At 34.8% G+C, this 6,476-nt stretch overlaps 1 non-coding gene across 1 annotated transcript; it reads right to left on the reverse strand.

Annotated features, from left to right (window-relative positions):
* Positions 1–4,929: 4,929 nt before the first annotated feature.
* On the reverse strand, positions 4,930–5,001 carry Smp_tRNA_01651_Pseudo_TTG.1.1. Its single transcript has one exon. It is a non-coding gene (tRNA).
* Positions 5,002–6,476: the final 1,475 nt, after the last annotated feature.

Below are 6,476 nucleotides of genomic sequence, written 5' to 3' on the forward strand. Positions count from 1 at the left end.
TAGTTAACTGACTTACAGGATGATTGCTTAGTATCATTACATGATTTTTATATCTATCGTCAGGATCGATTAAACAATAAAAAGACCTGTGGTGGCGGAGTAGCTACTTTTGTGAACGTTAACTGGTGTCGATCTACTTTTGCCTGTTTCAAGTTTTCAAATGACTTTGTTGACAGTCTAACTTTAAGGTGCCGTCCAAAACACCTAAATAAATACAAATGTATTTATGTTACCAATATCTACATGACTCCAGACTGCACATCATCTGCGCTATCTGTCTTCGCTGATAAATTTACTGAATTCGCCGTTACTGCCTTCAGTGATTCACTTTCAATTGTATGTGGTGATTTCAATTCATGTGACTGTAGCTTCCTTACATCACTAGGTCACCTAAATGTAGTAGATTTTCCTACTCGTTTGAATGCTCATCTAGACTTGGTTTTCATTAATGATGTGGGTACCTATGTGACTCGCAAACGTGCTTCATTGTCTAGCTCGGATCACTATATAATTCGTGTTCTACCTAAAGTATATGGTAAACATGGAAAGAGTACACACATACACCATACCAAAAAAGTAATATACAGGAATTACTCAGCAGAAAATTTACAAAATCTAAAAAACATGTTTCGTACGACCAACTGGGAATTATTTACAGATGACTCAATAGAAAACACAACTGATGTTATCACCTGTTATCTTAAATTCTGTTTTGATATTTGCTGTCCTACCGAAACCTTCTTTTTAAGTTTTGATCGACTTACATCTCCACAACTAAAACGACTACGGAGGGAAAAAGAATGTACAAGGAGAAAAATACTATTGAAGTTCGTAAGTTAAATGGTCAAATAAACCTAGAGATTAGACGTCTCAACTCTGTGTCATCTCTTTCTTCTTGACACAAATGGGCCAAGAAATAAACATCCGTTGAATTGTTGCTGTTACTATTACTTGTTGTAGTAAATGCACGCCATAAATCGGAATTGCAAAACGAAATATCGTATGTATGAATTTCACCAAAAACTGTAACACAATACAAAAAGAAAGCAAAACAAAACATATACAGCTTGAGGGGGGGAGAAGAAATTATAAAAACTCACAACTTAGCGATAATGTACAACACTGGTGTGCGCTGTTGAGTCACAACAATGAATGGCGTCAAACACTATAACCAACAGTCAACATATAAGTGTGCAAACAATCAGATTATAGTGTCACGTAAGGATTACACTCTATTTATGTGATAAATAACGAAACCACTCGATTGGATGGAGTAACATGCACACCTATTATTCGAAGTCTTTGTAAAAACGGATTATTACAAACGGTAGAATCTAAGATCCGCGTTTCATCCTATTTAAGACTGATCAGTCATGTGTACCTAGATCCCAGTGTGTTGATGTTTACAATGAAACTATAACTCAGTACTTTTCGTATCAAGGTGATTAATAAACAATCGAATCCCAATCTTCTGAGATTTGCTGAAGCTATATGGACCAAAAGTCTGAAACCAGTACTCAAAATAGTAAATCCCAGTTTGACAAATTCTAAACATGTAAAATGAGTTTATTCACAAACCAATTAACTTGAAAGTCGAAGAATAAATATAGTTGAGAAACCAAAAAAAACATTTATTTAACATTATTCATTGAAAAAAATAACATATCTATATAGTTTAATGGTGGACAAAACTGGTAAACGGCCGCTCAAAATCCTGGATTGGTTGAAGTTAGACATTAACACCGTTGGATGCCGGCTCAGTGGTCTATCGGTTAAGGGCTCTGGTTCGAGACTGGTAGGTCCTGGATTCGAATCTCGCGAGTGCGGGATCGTGGATGCGCACTGCCAAGGAGTCCCACAACAGGACGAAACGGCCGTCAAACAGTGCTTCCAGGTTTTCCATGGTGGTCTAGCTTCAATTGACTCATGATTTCAACTGTGAAAAACTGAAGACGAATAACAGTAATTGAATTACTCACTTTGATCAAGAGGTTTAAACACTTCAGTTGTATCAAATTTTAAAGTGTTTAAACCCCAGAAACGAATAAAGCCATCACGACCGTGGGATATTATCACATTATTATTATCATTATGATTTCGAGGCCAAAAATGTAAACTTGTAATTTGATATCCATTATGCCCAATCCATTGACGTAAAGGACGATATTTTTTAATTGACCAAATAATTAACCAGCCATTCAAGTGACCAGATATTAAATACTGATCAGATATTGATAAAATATATGTACATGGACCAATAGAATATGAAGCGATAGAATTATTATTATTATTTATATTAGAATTTGGCTGGGCAGGTATCAATATATGAGCTGGTTCCTAATTATAACAGAGAAATAAGAAATAAACATAAGAACGTTAACGGATACAGTATCGGAATTATTTGAGCTTTATTCAGATGTTTCTTCTATCATATACAGTATTCAGGATAGTGACAATGAAATTGGAAATGAAGTCTAAGTTTAAGAGATCATTTAAAAGACAGTAGTCGAATGATATGAGATTCCGTGTAATTCACTTTTTCTAGATTCTACAGTTTATATCCATAAATGATTTAGGAATGAATGTCTTTTCTTAATTAATAGCAGTTAGACATTAGGGTTTGTTAGCTGACAATTTTCTTTCTTTATTAATACATGAAGAAGAACCAATCTGATGGATGTTATTTATTGTATACAACCAGCTAAATAGCATCACGATTACAAAATGAGATAAGTATATTAGTTAAGTATTTCAAATAGATGAAAAGTTAAGTGGACATTTAAGTCTACTAGCCAGTTAGTCATTTTCAGTGGATTCCATTATATTAATGGACTCATACAAATAAAGGAAACACCAATCACTAATATCATTGAGAATGTAGAGAGTACAAGATAATGAGTGTTGACCAGATGTAAAATAAGCATATGTTTTAAAGATTTATATTATACGATTAAAGTCATAAAGACATTGATCATATCTAAGAGATGTACTGAATCCAGTAACATTTTTAAAATCAACTCAGACTTATTAGCTGGTTGATATAAGCAGGTGAAACCGAAGTCAATCAGTCGGCTCAATATTGCTGATTCGTTCCCTGGATCAGATGCGAATATTTCTAAATGGTTAATCACTGGTGGTGGAGATAGTTGAAGGTATTCGAGAGAGAACCTTGAGTATAAAATCTCAACATAGTGCTTTCGAGTCACTCAGATTAGTAACCGCATCGCAACTTGACCAATAAAATTAGGTCAGCATTAAAAATGTCGAGACAAACATGATATTGATCACTACTCAGTGATTAATCAGTAGTAAATATATCAGTCCAACAGCAAGTCAGTCGCAACTTGAATACCTAACTAGCAAAATATCAGGACGTGAAAGTGGGTGACTTGGGTCAAAAAACTTCATGGATCATCAGTTTCCTTAAGATTACAGGTACACATTACCGACGACTACCGACTAGCAAGAAACCTAGATTAATAGTCCTCTTCCAACTACCTCCAGCCGCTGTCTATTTTTAACTATTATCGGATCGAGGTGAGACTTTGTTTTCAAGATGATTGGTGAATCGACATCCACGAGTTAAGCTCCAGGCTGATCCGAGACATGTGAAGTATAAATGTTTTAAAGGATACTTTAAATAAACCTGTTGTTTAACTTTTGTTATCAACATTCGTTTACTAGACATTAATAATCTGATGTTGTCAGTATATAAACTCTTCAAAACCTGTAGTCAGATTTTTAAAATAGAAAAGTATAAATAATTGATTATTAAGACTATCTATGAATAGCCCAAACAGTGGAGTTCAACCATGACGGGGATGGGGTGGTTATCAACCAATTCTAAAATGGTTGAGAAATATCGAGAACCGATTGAAGTTAAACAAATAAATCACTGGATAACAACCCAATATTTTAAAGGTTAAGCACTTGTCGAGAGATGTTAAGTTCACGGGTTCGATCCAAAGTATGGTTATGGACACACCCATAATAGGGCGAAAGATACCCGCTCAGTGTTCCCTTTTTTTCGGTGACTGTGTAACTAAGGCCAGTTCGTGATATTAACCATGAAATCTCCATAAATCCCTGACAATAATAACCATTTGTATCTGTTACCCGATGCGTTGTAACAAGTTAATAAAAAAATAGTAACACCAATGAAAACTATTAACTGAACGGTGGTTATTGATTTTAAAAGTAACCAATCTATAGTAATTAGAAAAGATGAGAATTTTGAATTGTTCACTTAACAGGGAAAAAATCCTTCTTGTTTCAACCTTAAATTTCTCAAAACAAACACGTAAATACGAGACCGGAAAAATAGGTTAAAGGTGTTTGACTTCAAAGTAGAGAAAAGAATCCCCCCCTCAGTAAATCTTCAGGTGAAATGTCATATCTTTTAATCCTCTAATTTATTCTTTCGATACAAACTAAATCATAATTTAATTTGTCATTTTCAATGAAAACTTCAACTTATCAACACCATTCATTCAATATTGATAATGATGTATACAAAATATATTGGCAAAATAGAGAATACTATGACAGAAGAGAGATGAAAGTGAGTATATGATAACAACTCAGTTGATTATCTAGTCACATTACTAAGAGATTAGTAGGTATTTAGTTTCTTAGAAGTGTTGTAGAGAAGTAACATCAATTGTAGGAACTTACAAACCAATTTTTACAAAATAAACAAATCCAACTTTATTTAATATTGTTTGTTTGAATCTTCCCATCGATGTGTTAGGACTGCAACTGATCAGTCTCTAATTGGCATATGTGCATACTGTGCGTATTGCCTCGATATAGCCTTAATTCACAAGCATGGGAAGCAGAGATGGATAGTGGCTAGCAGTGGAATCCAGGACGCGCGTTCCGTCCTATTTGGGACTAGTCAACTGAATGTACCTGCAACTGAGAGTTGATGTTCACTCTAGGACCCGAACCCAGTACCTTTCGCTTCAAACACCATCGTGTTATCCACTCGGCCACTTGAACGTGTGAAGAAAATCATCTTTTTTTAATGTTGAATAAAAGTGTGATATCTGGTATTCTTCTTTTCGTTTAGTGTGTCAGTGCTCCATGTAAGAGTGTAAATTTCACATTAGATTTCATTTAAATCATTTATAGCTATCTATATGTCTTATATAAACACGTTACTGCAGCACGTCTCAATTTATCAGATGAAAAAAGGAAATACAGTGCAGACATGTTGAATATTAAAAGGAAGATGCGCTAAGAATCCATGAATACGTGTCTTATCTCAATTATATTGATAATTTTAAGTTAAAGGAAGAATCCAAAAGTATGTTGATGAAATATGTTCGGGATGTTTACTTTATATAAGTGTTTATTAGTGAAAATAATTCAAAGCATGACAATCTTCCTTTTATTGCGAACATCGAGTATTACCCTACAAAACACATCGCATGATTTCAGTTTTTTTCTATGAATGTTCTGTAGACATACAGATATTACACTGTATAAATAAATGGCATGTGAAGTGGCAAACTCAAAATAAGGCTTCTGTATTACTCCTGAAATTGATCTAAATATTTCCGAAATATTTACAACTTTTTGGTGTTTTTAATTAGCAATATTGTGTAACATGCATTCCATAACATAATGAGCTAATACATATTATATATATATACATATATATCATGATTTTGAAAATAAATGGTCGCAAATAAAACAAAATATAACATCATTATACGCCACATAACCGAATTCGGAGCATGTAATTTCATAGCCCACTAAGTTCTTACTTTTTATTGTGGTAATCACAACACTTTCCCAACACACAGCAACTTGTAGAATCGACAAAGAATGGTTGGAAAAACCTTATTATATGACGGATGTAATATAATCATCATCAAGATGACATGGTTTGTATGAACAAAATAAGAAAATAATACCACAGTAAACTATTTACCTTAAAAAGGTGCCCCAAATGTTTTGGTACGGCCGAGGGTGGGAAGAGTTAGCTCTCCCTCTCGAAACGCTCTCATATGACCACACGTATATAGCCACTACCAGGGAAGTCCTACTCACTGCCTCCTCATAGCTGCAGTGTTGTTTATGAAATTGAGAGGACGAAAAGCGAATGTCTGGCGCTCTAACCGCGTTGGTGGGTATGGCGGATCTACCTAGGGGAGTTGGAAAACCCTGATTCCAAACCAATAGAGTACATGGGGGAACAAATGGCGTATGAACCAATTATTGGTCGCCGGTTACCATGGGACTGCATCACCTAACGTTGCTCCACTGTGTTATGGATTAGACTTCTAAGTCAAATGTTCCGGTTGTGGCCTCCTGAGAAAACCACCTGCTTCGGTTTGGGCACCCGAGCAGCATCATAGCCCGCACAAAAATCAATTGACTTGTGTGGCCCATATGTATTCGGTACCCCTTGGTACCAATATTTATGTGTTCAAGGAAATAATAAGTGAATAAAAACAAGTATAATTATT

This window comes from Schistosoma mansoni, chromosome 6, assembly GCF_000237925.1.
Source record: "Schistosoma mansoni strain Puerto Rico chromosome 6, complete genome".
Lineage (NCBI taxonomy): Eukaryota > Metazoa > Platyhelminthes > Trematoda > Strigeidida > Schistosomatidae > Schistosoma > Schistosoma mansoni.